The 16,382-nt window shown below is 42.5% G+C and overlaps 2 long non-coding RNA genes across 2 annotated transcripts; one reads left to right on the plus strand and one right to left on the minus strand.

Moving 5' to 3' along the window:
* Nucleotides 1-1,383: 1,383 nt before the first annotated feature.
* On the minus strand, nucleotides 1,384-2,501 carry LOC135425543 (uncharacterized). Its single transcript, XR_010435624.1, has 4 exons — nucleotides 2,391-2,501; nucleotides 2,090-2,163; nucleotides 1,922-1,988; nucleotides 1,384-1,509 (listed from the first exon to the last, which is right to left on the minus strand). It is a non-coding gene; the product is annotated as an uncharacterized LOC135425543 (long non-coding RNA).
* Nucleotides 2,502-2,722: 221 nt separating this feature from the next.
* On the plus strand, nucleotides 2,723-3,071 carry LOC135425358 (uncharacterized). The gene is made up of 2 exons (XR_010435567.1): nucleotides 2,723-2,844; nucleotides 2,963-3,071. It is a non-coding gene; the product is annotated as an uncharacterized LOC135425358 (long non-coding RNA).
* The last annotated feature ends 13,311 nt before the right edge of the window (nucleotides 3,072-16,382 follow it).

Below are 16,382 nucleotides of genomic sequence, written 5' to 3' on the forward strand. Positions count from 1 at the left end.
AGCTTTTCAGGCTGTTCAGGTTCTTTTTAACAAAATGATATTGAGGAAAAAAGAGCAAACCAGGATTATGATTATGCTGCGTTTTAAACAGAATGATTTAAGGCTCCCAGGAAACAGCTATTTTGATAGCACAGTGAGGGGGTGATCCACTTGCTGACAAACAGAGCCTCACAAGCAGCAGCACTGATGGCTCCACGTCCAACCAGTGTGGTTCAGACGTGCCCAATGCCATGGCAGAGGGGCAAAAGTATGCATGGAGCCAAGACACAAGGTCTGAGTGTGCCATCCGGGCTGGCACACAGGCTGGGAGGCACCCATCACTGAATTCAACTGAAACCTTAATCACAGAGCTCCAAACACATAGGAGAGACCACCTGTAGCCCACATACACTGCACTCCCATTTCACATTTGTAAAACAAGCTGGATCAGTTCTGGTTGCAGCCAGCATGCATTATGAAGATAAGCATATTTGATGTCAAATATGTGTTATGGCACAAGGTAAGAAGGTGCTTAGGAATGTATGGATATGGATACCTACCCCAGAGAGCAGCACCCAGCAGCACAGTGCACCCAACCCACTAACCCATTAGATGTGGCTACAAACACACCAGAACAAGTCCCACTGTGACCACAAATCTAAGAGCTGATCAAAGGACTGCTCAGCTGTAGGGAACACTGTCCATTAATATTTTCTTTCATACACTAGAGCTTCCCAGTGAGAATATTTTTTCCAGTACTTTTATACTGGGGGAGGTTAAGATCGTTTTTTTCCAGTCAAGCACTTCTCACTTCTCCCTGTTTGCTCTGCAAGCCAATTTCTTTGCTGTAGCTCAGTCCCATTCCATTGCAAAAGGGGCTCCACTCTCCAGAACAGCAAGTGGCTTTCAATAAGCAAACATTCAATGTAATGGATGAAAAACATCATAAATAACTAAGAGTGCTGCAAACACTGAGAGACAATCCATCTTTCAGTAAACTGCCTATGCTTTTCGAGTTTTGTGACTTCTTCCCCAGATCTCCTGGAAGTAGTGCATAAATATAAAATATTGCAGCTATCACCCTTTATTTCAGCAATCAATTTTGCTCTTATGTGATATTCACGTTTTGCAAAAAGGGCTGTTTAAAAGGAGTTTGCTCTGCTCTGTGTGACCCAAAACCAAAGACACTGTTGCAAATGTAGGAGTAAAGTGGGCCAGTGGTGAAGGTGTTTTACAAATTAATTAAGAGTGTGGTTTCCTGAGGAACAAGAAAAAGAGGTCATGGAAACTTTTGCCCTAAGCAGTTCCCAACTTCTCCAAACATCTGTAAGTGTTTTCAAAGTGTGCCCTCAAACCCTGCTAATCCCCAACACCTGCATTGCAATATTTACCTCTCTAAGCAGCTGATGTTTAGAAATAACATCGTATTTATTAAATGCTTGCTTCCTGTGTTTGGTTGGAGTCTTGTTTGCCTTCTGGTTAGCAAAATGAGTGCTGTGAGCTGACTCAGCCTGGCCAGCTTACTCAAGCCTGCAAAAAATGACAAATATAGCCAGAGGAATACTTCTCCCTTGGAAATGCAATGATGGATCATTAGATTTCACTACCAACACTGTCCTGGCATCTCCACAGCTTCCTTTTGCTGTACACACAATGACACTGCTCAGCTCCACAGTCTACCAAGGGTCAAGTTGCCCAGAGGACTGGCTTGCACAAGGCACAAATTAGCTTCTCCTAGGAATAACAACAACTAAATGCCCCTTCACTTTTGACATGCACTCTGCTGTTTATTATAAAGGCAAACACAAGCTGACTACCCTCCTGGGACAAGTCAAAGGTGCACAAATGCTTCCAGCAGCCCTCATCACTGCCCAGGATGCACCCGCTCCCCCTGCAGCAGAGCCAGCTCCAGGGCAAGCACCCATTAGGTGCCTTTTCTTACCTTGCTAATTAATTTCATGAGTTGTTTTCCATCTATTCTGGCCACTTAGGCTGTCTGGGAGCCAGACCTGAAAAATTTAGATGCCTCACAGCTGCATTGGCTCTCACTGAGATGTGGTTCACTGTTTGATCTGCCCCACCCTGGATCCCTCTCGCTCTTGCCCATTACCTCCTCTGAGGGGATCATCTGCTGTGACAAGTGTTTTCATGGCTCCTTCAGCTCTGCAAATGCATGTACATGGTCTGTAACAGACACTGCAGAGTTGTAATCATAGCAGTTTGCAGCAAACCTGCTTCTTTGGATGCAAATCAGCTATTTTGGACCACTGAATGATAATCACAGTCAGTGATGGAGAAAAGAATGAGGAAATTTTCAAGAATAGGGCCAAATGCCACTTGCTGGAACAAGAAATAACCCATGACAGATAAGATTTTGAGGTCAAACAGCAGTACAACAGATCTGAGCTCACCCCAGATTTCCATCTCCACCTTTTCCTGGCGCCTGTACCTGCTGTAGCATTCTTCCAGCCACATGAGACAAGTGACATTTTCCAGTCATTCCTGCATCAGGATCACTACAGGCACATCTCTGCACTGACCTTGATGTTAATCTCTGGCATGTTCACAGGGGTGAGGTGTGATAAGTGTAAGGAAAACAGTACATAAATCACATCTGATGTCATAGTTGAGACCCCTGTACATGTAAATGCACTCAGTGCACCCCTGTGAGCAAACTCATTTCCTACTACTTGCTAGGTTGCAATCCTGCATAAACACATCTGCCTCATGCTATGGTAACACTAAATTCATCTTCACTCTGTTTATCCTTTTACTCTTGAGTTTTCTTCTTCTGTTTCCAAATAGAATTCTTACAGAAAACACCAGAACAATGAAGCACCTGGCTGTCAAATTTCTTTGCTCCAGGTTGGTAATTCTACAATGAAGGTACAAAGGCCTCAAAGCTCTGAATGCCCACTAAATCCTTGAAAAATTTCTAATATTATTTCTGATTTCCCCATCGTGTGGCTCTCCTCTTACAAAGAGTGAAGGAAGACAACCATGAACCATGAATTCTTGGCAGTGTGACTGCATGGATTGCACAACCCAGACAACACTAATAATCTCATGAATAAATCAGAACCCATGAATAACCCTGAGTTGGAATTTCCATGCAAAGGTGCTTTCCAGGGCCATCTTTAAATGGTAAAGCTTCCTTTGAAACTCCATTGCTGTATTTCATGTCCTGGAGGTAACACATCTGTTCAGACAGCAGCACTGCCAGTCACACCTCAGGAGCCTGGCACCATGGTCACTCCTGGCTTGAGCTGAGCCATGGACTGGGACTCTCTGCACAGTGCTCACCATCATTCCTGGCGTAGCCAGGACCTCATGCCTGGCTGTGGGCACCACTCAGCTCCTGTGACCCAGGTTTGGTCCCAGTCAATGGGGGTGAAAGCCTCCAGAGATACAACCAGAGCCACAGACCCCCCAACAGCCCCTTGTGCAGCAAGGGCAAGTGAGGAAGAGCAAGGAACAAGCTGCCCTTGTTTCCCCTGGGAGTATTTCTAAGATTAATCTCTGCAGAGATAAGAGTCCTAAAATATTTATATGAAGAATTTCATGCTTCAGTGTAAATCCCATTGTAAGCCCTACAAGAGCAATAGGATTTTTCTTCCTCCCTTGTTCTCCTTGTCTGTGTCTCTCCACATATATAAAAATAACCTGATAATATCCAGCTAGGCTGAATAAATTCAGAGCTATTGAGCTGTGGAATTACAATTGCCCAGAGAAAAGCACAGAAGGAAGCGACTTTCCTTCCTACAATACAGGGGTGAGTAATGGAGCATAAACATGAGCAGAGCTCCTCACCCTACTGACTGACACAAATACACATCACCTGGAAGACACCAGCTCTGTTTGAGGTCAGACACTGCATGTGTCAGAGCTGAGGCAACAGGAGGTACAATCATCACCAAGGGGGAAAGAACAACGCTATCATCACAGCACAGAGCTACCAAACAGCATAAAGAAATCAAATGTAATTGGGAGAGGTACAAACACCCTCTAATACACAGAATCAAGTGCCAAACTTCTGAGAGCTATGTGACCACTATGCTCCCTCCTAAGACAAGGTGTTTTTCAGCCAACACTAGTGAAGCACTGGCAGGTCCCAGCATCTGAGGCTGGGACTGATTTACCAACAGGGAGCTGACACTGCACTGCTGCTCCATGGGAACAGCAGTGAGACTCTGATGCTCAAACTCCATGCCTACTAGTCTAATAATGGTCACCTTCAAGCTTAAAAGTACTTCAAGCTTCCTTCATGGCCATGATTTTTGCATTAAGCTGTGGTGCTTTTGTCCAGCCTAGGGTTCACATACCTGAGAATAACCCGTGCAGAGGGTTGATCACAGTTGTTTCACTGCACCAGTCCACCAGTGATCCAGCCCTAAGTCTGCAAAGGAAGGGTCCCTTTGGACAGTACTATCATTGTACCTGTTGACATTTTGGAGCATGGCTGCTGATGAGAGGGCTCACTTTGAAACAAGTGAAACTTAAGGTGAGAAAAGACACTCCTATAAACTGCATTCCCAGGCATTGCTTCTCATGGGGAGCAAGGACTGCAGCACCCTGATGGATCAGTCAGCATTTGGTGCTGGGCAAACCCCTTGACAGCAGTGCCTGAAAAAGCTTCCTGATCTCAATGAGCTGCAAAGATAGTTATCAAATTATTGTTGAGCTATAAATAAAGCAGAAATGTCTTTTCATAAAGTGTCTTTTCTCCAGCCACAGAAGGGGAAAAATAAAAAGCCTTCACACAGGTGCCATCAAACAGCACAACGCTGCCTTTTCCAGCATCCTCAGCTTTTATCTGCTCCCAGCAGTTGTTCCCAAGCCCCCAGTGCAGTGCCCAGCTCATTAGGCACATGCCTTGTGCTTGGCAGTACTTCCTACAGGGAGACAAGGACGGGGAATGAAGAGGGGTTTGGGCACCCTCCAGAGCCTCCCAGCCCCGTTCAGAGCCGTGGCAAGACAGAGCAACCCCAGCTACAGTGAGACTGAACACCCCTGCCCTGGGACAACAGGCACTGCCTCCATCCCAGCTCCAGCCTCTAGGAATGAGCCACAGTGCCTTTCTCCAGAGCCTGAGGTCCTCCTGCACATGCACAATATGAATCAGAGCCAGTGGGGCTGACAATACACTGATGATACACAGTTTTTTTCTCAGTTATTGTTGCCTGCAGAATTTAAACATGACAAAGCATATTGTATTTCTGCCTCAACTTTATCACTGTGCAAGAAAGAAAGCTTGAATACTTCCCAAATTACAGCCCTGACTAGAAGAGTTTTTTAAGTTTCTAGCAGAATTGGTTATTTCAGGCTAGTGTAAGTACTGGGTGGGTAATGCTGTGAGCCCATCACACACCTGTGTGTGGAGGATGAGAGCATGCCCTGGGACACAACTGCAATGCACAGCAGCAACAGTCACATGGCCTGCCAAAGCACTTCTGTATTTTTTTAGTTAATAAAAATTAGAAAATTATTCCCAGCATTTTAGGAACAGTTAATGCTATGGTAATGGGGCAAGATATATATAATCTATTGCAACATTAATAGGCAATCTCTTAAAATGCATTTACAACCTCATATAATGGAAAGGAACATGAAGTGCCATCTCAGTAACACACACCTGCTTAATTCTGAAGACACAGCTCTGCCCTGAGCAAGCACTGCTCCCCTGGGAGACTGGCTTTGGGCAAGGAGAATCAGTATCTGGCTTTCCTGACTCCAGTAAAGGCCAGCCCCTGCCCACACACCCAGCATTAGCAGCACACACTAGCACTGCTGCACTCGTCACATATGGACTCCAGATTACAAAGAAGAATTACGCAAAACGTTTCCAAAGGTCAGCAGAGTGGGGTAAAAGGCTTCAGAGCCCAATGAAGTGCCATGTTTCCAAGAGGAAATGAAATGGCAGTGAATTAATTTCTCCTGTAATATTACTGCTTCTTTTAACACACTTGAGAGCAACCCCAGGGAGGAAGCCTGGGAACTGAGCCATCAGCTGCTGGCTCATGGCACAGGCCACATAGATCATCCCCAGCCCATTACTGGGGACAGCTTAAAAGTTTGATCTGCTTTTTAGAAGTTAGTGCACAAAAACATTTCAATGCACTGTTTCATGCTGGGCACTCTTTAAAGGAAGCAAATACAGCCTAAGCCTTCCCATGTAGTTTTCATAGGTAAAATAAATGAACTTTTCTGCCAATATTGTGTCACCTCATAAATTTGCTTCACAGAAGAGCAGCAGTGAGTAGTGACGTGAAGCAGGCACTAATCCATTCCAGGGAACTACAGCATGGTCCTGAAAGCAGTTCCTTATTAACACCAGTGGACTTTGGCTCCAGTGGGTATTTAGCTATATTTAGTTATTTAGCTATGAATTTTGGCTGCTGAATTGCTCACTGCTTATGTCAGATATGAGAAGCAGCCACCTGGGTGTGCAGCCCTAATGTGAAATTAAGGACTACTACTTAATATCTGGTATCATGTCACCTGGGTGCTGTGCAAGTCTTACACCACTCTGGAGACTGTCTCTAATGCCAGACAGCCAGAAAACACAAGATAGATTTAGTCTGGATCTTTTGCATTGAGGCAAAACTAATGCAATGATTTGGCTGGATGGAAATGCCATACTGAGTACCCCACCATGCAGATTACAGCTGCCCAAACAGTCAGCAAGATGGACAAACCAAAAAAACAAAGAAGCCAAAAAGGTTCACTTGTGTAATTATAAAACTAATCATGGTGTCAGCTCAGTAGATACATCCATGGTGTGACAGGGATGAAACAAGTCAAGTGCATCATACAGTGAAAAATACAAAAAACAGACAATTTATTCTCTGTATCCATGTCCATTTGCAAGGCCTCTGTCAGTCATCAGCACAGACCCAGAGCAAGATCTTGTCCAGATCAAAAATATTTTAAAGTTTTAGCTGTGAGATCAACAGACATAAAAATCACTGGGAAAACCTATCTAATACAGGAGTGAATTACAGCCTTTTTAAAATTTAGTTGTAGAATTCAAGGACAGCAGCGAACAAAAAACAAAACCATAATGCCTTCTGGACAGACAGGAAACAAAACCAGATCCTTAGCTAGAGCAAATCAAAGCAAATCCACTGACATAGTGCAGCAATGTCATGCAAAGTATGTAGTCCATCACTGAGGATCAGTTCCTACAGACTGTTTCAAAGAGTGGGGAAGTGCAGAAATAAAGAACCCATCACTGGGATCCAGAATGAGAAGTGGCCATAATTTTACATTGCAGATTTCTGATTCTCTTGCTTTCCTCACTGGAACACTACAGAGTAACCAAAAGTGATGAAGATAAACAGTGTGGTTATTTCCTCTCACTACAAAATTGCAGTTCTAGTGCCATAAATTGTCATCTCTATGGGGACAGAACAAGTCTGCTTTTCCCAGAATTACTCTTAGGCTTTGCAAAAGTCACACACTGAAAATACATTTACTATAATATCAGTTTTATAACATAGCACCATGAGACCCAGAGCATTTAGCAATAAACTCTGAATAAGTGCTGATTTGCCATTGCCAGAGCTGTTCCCATAATAACATTTAAAGTACCATATTCGATAAAGTCTTTTCTTCCCTGTACGTGGGTTTGTACGACCTCAGTCAGAAGAAACCTCACCAGCTTCTGGTGCACACACAGCATAACACCAACAGCAAGCCAAACATTCATTTATCCTCCCCTCTGTTTCCCCTGGGGACGTGGAAGGGCTGACCAAGGGGGCCAGAGCCTCCTCCACCCCCTCCCTGAGTGCCAGGCTCTGGCTCAGACACACCCTGGTACCAGGCAGTGCCAGGCAGCAGCACAGGCTGGTCAGGCAGGGCAAAGCCTCTGCAGCACCAAGGACAGCTGGAACTGACATGTCCAGTACATTCCACTGCTTTTTTCTGTAGTAAAAGGATGGAATAGCCCAATCCCTTGAAGTATGATTAAGACAGAGTCTGGTTTCTGCCTATTGCAGGGTACCCTGACTGAGTCTCTCTGACACGTATTTATTTTTCAGATCAATGCTTGTTATTGGTTTTCATGGTTAACTTTGTTTTTCTACTCAGGAGGGACATCTGATGTGTCCTGACAGCTCTGTCCATGTTTGAACAAGACTATTGGCAGATACATGTATATGGGGCAATTCCAATTCCACCTAGCTTGTCAGCTGCTGAAAACAGATTGACAAATACCTATCAATAACCTAAACCAGTGGAAGAATCAGTCTTAGGAGAAAAACAGCGATATCTCAAATTTTATTTTTTTTCCAAAACAGAGCCTTACAAGACTTGCTCAGGAGCCATTTCTTCTTTAAGCAGCACATGAAGTTTCCTTACTTCAACATGCAGCTGGCAGATTAAGGTAATTTGACCTCTGACAATAAGCCTTTTCTTAATTTCATACATTAATAATGAGGATTTACTCTAGATAGAGCAACTTGCCAGGACTTGCACAGAAAGGTAATGGCCAAAAGGAAGCCCAAGTTCTCATTATACTCAGATGTCCCCAGCAGCCTGAAGGCACCTTAATCTGGAGAGCTCAACTGTTCCACACTTATGAAAAGGTGACAAATAGCAATGTACTGCAGAGGACAACAGATTCTCACACACTGTCTCCTTGAACTAAGTAGAGACAAATTCTTAAGGGATATTTCCATGTGTGCTTTATTAATGGAAACAGCTGCATAGCAAGGAAAAAAAAATCAATTACTTGTAAAAAAAATCCATAAATCTGCTACAGTATGTTGCTGCCTTCTTTATGGTAATGGTCAATACTGAATATTAATTGAAAATCAATGGTACTAACTAAACTATACTTCAACTAAATATAGACCATAGCTCAAAGTTTTCTCGTACTGCCTGTGTGATGCTTTCTCCAATATCATCTCAAGCACTTAATTTTTTGGCTATAATTAAAAATACTACCATGTGCTATCTGAAAACTGATCACAGTCTATTCATAAAAACCTGTTAGGAAATGTATCATTGTGATCACAGCTTTACACAGAAGCTTCTCCATGGAGCCAAGGTGGTGTTGTGCATCCATTTGAGATGATCAACTGAGTGTTCAGAACACAAAGAGAGATTATTTTTTCCCATTAATGGGTACAAAGGCTGCAGTTTAATTTAGAGAAATTATACCCTTAGTACCTTCCCAGAAGCATGGCTTTGAATGACAGGCATCTTGATTTTGTAAAGCAACATCTGAAAAAGAGTGGCACAAAAATGCTGTCTTCTGCATGTCCATAAGGCCACTTCACTGCCCATAAGGACAAATGTCCTGGGGCACTGAAGAGATTGCATTTATAATAATTATGTTAGAATTGCAGTGATGAATTCTGACAGCTGTAACTTCTGCAGGGTTATGACTGGAATGCAAAATTATGTATTATCTCATCATCCTTTGCAATTTGACTTCAGTTTCTCTCAGCAAGACCTGAAAAACCTGAAGTTAGTGTAACTGTGGTACACCTCCCTTGCAGATTCATGGCAAAAACAAGGGACCCATTTCAATTGACTGCCAAATTCATACCCTTAATAAAGCAGGACTTAAATACAGTTAATATTTAAGTCTGGTAGTAACAGAGAGCAAATGGATTGCATCCTACTGATAGTCCCTAAGAGGAGCCACAGCATAGTTCATGGAAGTGCTCTTTGACACTGGAGTTACAATCATCTGTCCCCAAGCACAATCTATAAAAACAGAAATACAGAAAAGGATTCACTTAACAGGTTAAAACAGTCTGATGCCTTGGAAATGATACCTTTGACACAATGAGAGCTGCACAAATGTTCTCTCAGCTATGTTTAAATAGAGTCTCTGTACATTGATCATTTGAGGAACTGCCATCAGAATTACAAGCAGAGCCATTTTTATATCTTGTGCCATTTTTATATCTTGTGCCATTTTTATATCTTGTGCCATAGGCACAAATTTGCAATGCAGAGCCGATAACCCAGACATGCTGAGGGAGAGAAGTGCTCAGCATGCCAGAAATGAAGACTAATTACAGGTACCAAATGAACTCACTCAACATGGAAATCATTCTCTGGTTGGTATCTTTCACTTCAGCTCCCAAATATTGATCCACTAATATTTACTACAGCCTTGTTGTGATTCAGGAAGCATTTGCTCCCTAAATCTAAATGTTTGAAAAACTTTGCAAAAACATTCAGTCCAACATAAATCACATTTGGCAATCCACTCCCCTTTGGTAACTAAATAACCTGGGTCTCCCACAGAATCTCTAGATCACATCTTCCTATGTTGTTCTTGCTGTCTGCAGCCTGATGTTTTGCACACTCCCATTGCTATGCACTATAGAGCCTCATTAGCACTACAGGCAGGGAATTAAATGTAGGACGCAGCCTGTGGAGTGCACAAGCAATTCCAGAGGAAAGCCTAACAACTGTGAACAGAACTGAAAGGAATAAAAGAGAAGCAAGTGCTAGCAAAACATGAAGCCAAGTCTTATCTGAAATCATGCCCTTCTGTGAGTCTTATTTCTTTCCTGTGAGGCTTCCAAAGGTATAATCCTGATCTCAGCAGGCATTTACTCCTTTTTGGAATACCTGAATCAGCACATCATGCAGAGGCTGCCCTCACATAAAGGAAAGAAGAAGAAAGATTTCAGTTGGATGTTTTTCTGCCAATAGTTTGTCCAGCTATTTACATTCTTTCATTGCTTCCTAGGACCCTTCCTACATGCACAATTGCATAGAGGGTAGCAGAGTTAAGAGCCAAGATAGATCTGTTTTCTTCCCCCCTTTCTAAACCAATCTAAATTATTGGGATTGCACAGCCAGGTGCCCCCTGCTCCATGGCCATCTAACACCCACACACCCAGCCATGCCATTCCCACAGGGATTTAGAGAGACAAGTTCTCCCTAATTTGTGCAACAAAATGCACAAATGTTGCAAACCAGAGCAACAAGCAACTCCACTGGGATCTGGTTCTAATCACATCAGTAGCATTACATGCAATATAAATGAAAGCAAGTAGTGGGATTTTCTTCCCAATGTCAACTGTTGGGAGGGGAATAATTTATTTATGAGCTCAACCAACCTAAGGTGGCTCACATCTGATACAAAAGAACATCTGAGTAGCTCACAGAATGGTACAACAGGAGCCAATAAGTGAAAAAATTACAATTAAAAAACCTGGAAATAGAACCTAAACTGTAAAAAGAATAAAGCTCTGCAGGGATCAGAATTTCCATTTCTCAATGTTTTACACTTTCAAACTACTGCTAATTCCACATCAGAAATTTCTTTTCAAGTGAAAAACTTTTATATCATTTCAGTTCAATATGGTACAAACTCCAAATAAGCTTTCATATGCAATATGAAGATGTATTACTTCACTCTTAAAAGGTGTATTTTGACCATGAGTTTTGCTTTTTCCTGACCATTTCCTTGATCTCAATACACACTCATAATTAAATAACACCCTAACGAAATAACAATTTCCAAAGGAAAAATGTCCCATCAGAAAGCTCTCTATAGCTTTAATCACCAGCCAAAAGGCCAGGCTGCCAAAAGGCAGCAGGATTTTGGTAAATGAAGTGCTTCAACTGTCTTTCTGGAATACCTTAATTCAGCTATCAGTTCTGAGGCTACCTGTCCAAACCTCTGCCCACAGGTCCTGGGCTGCAGTTACACCTTGCTCTGAGCACTGATGTGAAAGGAGCAGCTCCAGGGAATAGCATTTTTCCAAGTAGAAGAAACCAGGAAAGCTCTTTCCTTGATGCTATTCTTAGACTAAAATATTCATCCTTAAATTGCATCTGTGTCTCCAACTGGGTTGTCTGACAACCTGACAGACAAAGCTTAGTAAAAGACAGACTTGATAAATATGCCAGGAGAAGTACTTGCAGTCTTCTTTCACAAAAGAAAAAAAATGGGGAAAAAAATAGGAAAAGAGAGAGAGAATAAGATAGAAGAAAATGCAGAGTGCTCAGCTGCTCTGGCTCCATTGCTCTGGCAATCATTCTGCATCCAAAGAAAACTCAAGTATCATATCACCAACTTTTTAGGTTTTAGTTTTGAGGGTTTTTGTTGTTTGGTTTTACAATAAGAGGGAGTAAATGCCCCAGCTCAGTCACCCCAGCAGTGTCTCCATCAAAAATGTCCCTGACAAGGCTAAACTTAATCAGGGGTAAAAAAAAGACAGGCAAAAAGAGGTGCTTCCATGACACAGACACCTTTCAGGAAGAGAAAAGATTTACTGAATACAGAACTTTTGACTGATATTTTTTTTTAACCACAGCTAATTATTTTAATAACTGGTGGACCTTTATGAAAAAATTAAGCCCAGAACAATACTTCCTCTACCACACATGCAGTCAGCAATGTTTCCCTGTGGCAGACTTAATCAGAAATGGAAATTTATTTAGCATCTCATTGATTAATTGTTATGACACAGCTCTTCAACATGTAATATTGCTATACAGTTTCCTTGTGTGGAGCAGAGTGGGACATATCTCACCATTCACACTGGTTTTTATTACAATGTCACTTGTTATTTGGGATTTGACTCCTTTTAAATTGTTTTCTGGCTTATGATTTATTCACTGTGTCATTGCCCTTTCGATGGCCTGCAGTCAAAGAGAAGGGCAAGGATGCCCTTAGGGATGGATGGTCCCACAGAACCCACTCCCCCTGGACAACTGGGGCAGGGAGACAGAGCCTCAGCTTCCCCTGCAAAAAGAGGTTTAGGTTTTCCACAAAACTGTCAGACAAGGCAACCAACCCCTTCATGGAAATTTTTTTACACATATTATTCAGGACTATATTTGTGTTATTCAAGAATTTGTAGGTCAGTGACTTTAAAAACCTTTAGGCTACAATTAAGTGCCCGAAATTCACATGAAAGTCAACATGGAAATGAAAACCAATTACATTGCAAAATAACACTTACTGTGCCCTTCTGCAGCACCAAAAAATCTTGTCTTGAAAGAATTCTCGTTACAAGGGACTACAAAACAAGCTAGCCATATATTTAAATTTAATGTGCCTAATCCCACTGAATTTATTAGGCTTTGAAATTAGGTGGAAGGCTGCAGAGACTTGGGATGGGCATGTGTCTCCCCTTGACATGCCAAGATAGATCCTGCAGCTGTGGGATCCACCTCAGGCAGCTCCACCAGCCACCTCAGAGCCAACACACAGCAGAGCCTGGCTTCTGCACTCCTGAGATCCCTGTAAATCCTGCCATCCCACACCTCCCGTCACACGCAGTGCTTTAAAACATCCATCACAAGGGCTGCACTGCAGCCACTCAGCATAAATCCAGACATCTTCCCCTCACTGAACAGTAAATAAATTACATTCCATTTTCTCAAAGCTTTTGAATTCCATTTCCATTTAAAAGTTCCTGTTGCTGGAGAAGTCCAACCCTATTAGGATGAGGACTGTGTGAAACAGTGCTATACACACACATTTGGAAGCTGCAGCCTCTCCCAAGAGGATGCTTTCAAGGAGGTACAAGCAGTGCAGTGTCTTCCATGCAATGCAAGGCAAACACTTCTGTCCTCTGTGCCACCAGCCCTTGCATTTTAGTTTTCTTTCCCCCTGAGCTTCTGTCATTCACCTTCCTGTTTCCCCAAGGTACTAGAAAATAACTAACAAGTCTTCCAAAATAATTGTATTCCTAAGAGACAAGTATTGAGACATAATGCTCAGTTTAGAAAATAAATCCTTACTTTATACTGTTTGCAGCCAGCCAAGCAATTAAGTTTTTAGAGTTTCAAGAGGCCTCTTGAGACTTCTGTTTTTTTAGAATGCAGGTCAGAAGGGAACCAAAACAAAAACTGAAGACCCTTGTTCAAAGCAGCTATGCATTTCCCACTATCCAAGGGAAGCTGATTAATTCTCCTCTGCCTTTATATTTTTATGCCTTTCTTAATGATGCATGCTCAAGTTCCAAGGCAACAATCCCTAATCAGTGCCATTTTTATTTTAATTGCTGCTCCCATGCAAGTCAAGTCCACAGTAGACAGATTCAGGAAGACAGGGAGGAGAGAGACTTGTCAGACAAAGCACAGGTGGTGGTACCTTAATGGCAAACATTTACCACTTGTAATTTCACTGCTCCCTTTCACTTCACATTTGTACCTGGCTCATTTCCCTCTTATTAAACTTTCAGTATATTCACTTCTGGCCAAAATGAAGCCTGTTGCAGACAAATATTCAAAGCAATCTATAAATTTAAATTTTAAAATACTAAAAAAATATTAAGTTTTTTTGGAATTTTTGCACAAAACATTAAAAAGTCCTTGGAAACACTGCAGCTAATACAAGCAAGACAGCTAATTCTGCCTGTGGGCCTGGTGCAGAGCTCTCCAGCAATCTACAGGTCCCTTCTGAGCTGATGTCTCAGACACACCAGGGTAAGAACTGACCACCACATTCACAGCACATCCCCCTCCACACTCAGCAGTCAGCCCTTCTCATGTGTCAGCACAGGAGATGCTCACTCCTCACCAAGAACTGAGCCTTTCCACTTGCTACTCATTTCCTCATCCTTTCAGTGCACAATTTACTAAAAGCAATGCCACGTTGGGCATTGTCACACAGGTACAATCATCCAACGGGTTCACCAAAGGCTAAAAGGAAAGGATTCTTCCTGCTCTGCAAGCAGATATTCAGAATCATTTGGAGTGAAGCTGAAAGATTCCTGATGATTCCTTAGTTAAAGCAGTGGAGAAATTTCAGTAAGCAATTCCTGCATCAAGCAGTTTCATTTCACTTCAGCAGGTGGTGGCAATTTTATTCACAACCAGCAACAGATATTCTCCTTAGTCTCCAGTCTCCCAATGAGATGGGACACAGGAGAAAGATGCATTCTTTTAAAAGCTGTGTTTAAAAAGGTGATGAGCACTTCCTTGGTCTGTTACTTGGATTTTTCCATTATGAATCACTATAGCTTAGATAAATGAGGTCACTGGGTTTGAAATGCCAGGCTTTGTTATCTCTCCACACTCAAGCAGTTCCACTGGCTCTGGTGTCAGTAACTGGTTCACCTGATATTAATAACAAGCTCCCTGTCTGCAGAAACAGTCTGTTCATCCAATACTAATAGGGGAAAGAAGAAGAGAAATTAAGACTATGTGGGTAAGAAAATTAGGAGGTGCTTCTGTTGCCCATCAAATGCTGAAAGGCCATTTTACCAGGGATTTGGAGAAGGCAGCTCAAGAAACTTTCTTTCCAATATTCAAGGGAAAACAAGAATTGTCCTAAAATGCCATGAGTAGCTGGTTACTTTTATTTTGCTGAAAAAGAAACCTTTTCTGAATATTCCAATGTGAATATTTTAGAATAATTATCTATTGCAATATGATAAACAAATTGAGGTCTGTTTTTGGGAAGGAAGCTGAGCCAGAGCACTGAGCAATATACCCTAATTATAAGAAAAATTCTCAGAGGACTGCTTTTGCTATGAAAAATGGAAAAGATACAAAGCCTTTGCAGCTCTCAGCCTAGGTAGCTGAAGGGGGGAAAAACTTTTTGAAGTGAAGTTGACTCAATTCCTGCCCTGCCCCATACTGCTAGACTGCTTTTTGCAAAACCTTCAGATAAAAAAAAAAAGAAATAAATTCATCAGTATCCCTTTTCTGTTCTCTTGAAGCCAGCAGAAAGCTCATGAAAGGAATTCCTGCAACAGTGAGACTTTTTGTAGGAGCATTCAGCACTGGATTAGCCCTTCTCAGAATCAACAGGAGTCCCAACACTAACTTGAGTACAGAGAAAAGTTCAGTCACAATGAAGCTTCAGCCTCTCAAAAAGCTGCTGTGGGTGAGCAAGAGTCAATGTCTTTCAAATCAATTGTTGAATTGCTTTGTATTCTGTTTAACACACATTGACCAGAGCCATTTGCACTAAGCAGAACCATCCTCTGTGAAGAGGAAGGCTGCCCTTCAACACATTAACATCCATCTTCTGTCAGAAAGAGGACAAAGAGGTGTGTATAAGGCTCTCTCCTTATACACACCCCACTTATGTCCAAGGATTGCAGCCTCACAGCCACAAGTACACAGAGATGCAGACCCCAACCTGGACATGGCAGCACTGAATGAGCTGAAAGTCAACTGTGCAGATCTCCACGGGTTTTGATGAAAAGAAGGCATTTGCAGTAATATAATGCACCAACAGGACTGACCCTGCAAAAGCACCGGGGCACAGACTGCACCTGTGTGTGCTTGGGGTGCTCATTATCGAGCCTTAGGGGTGCCTTCAGCTGCAGCTGTTGCACAGGAATCCTGTGTTCCCAAAGAATCACAACTGCTGCAGGCAGCACCACCAACACCACCTCTGGGACCTGAATGGAGCAAATGCACCAGCATGGAGAAATCCCCCCTCCCTCTGCAGGGCTTCAAGCACT

This window comes from Pseudopipra pipra, chromosome 21 (assembly GCF_036250125.1).
Source record: "Pseudopipra pipra isolate bDixPip1 chromosome 21, bDixPip1.hap1, whole genome shotgun sequence".
NCBI lineage: Eukaryota > Metazoa > Chordata > Aves > Passeriformes > Pipridae > Pseudopipra > Pseudopipra pipra.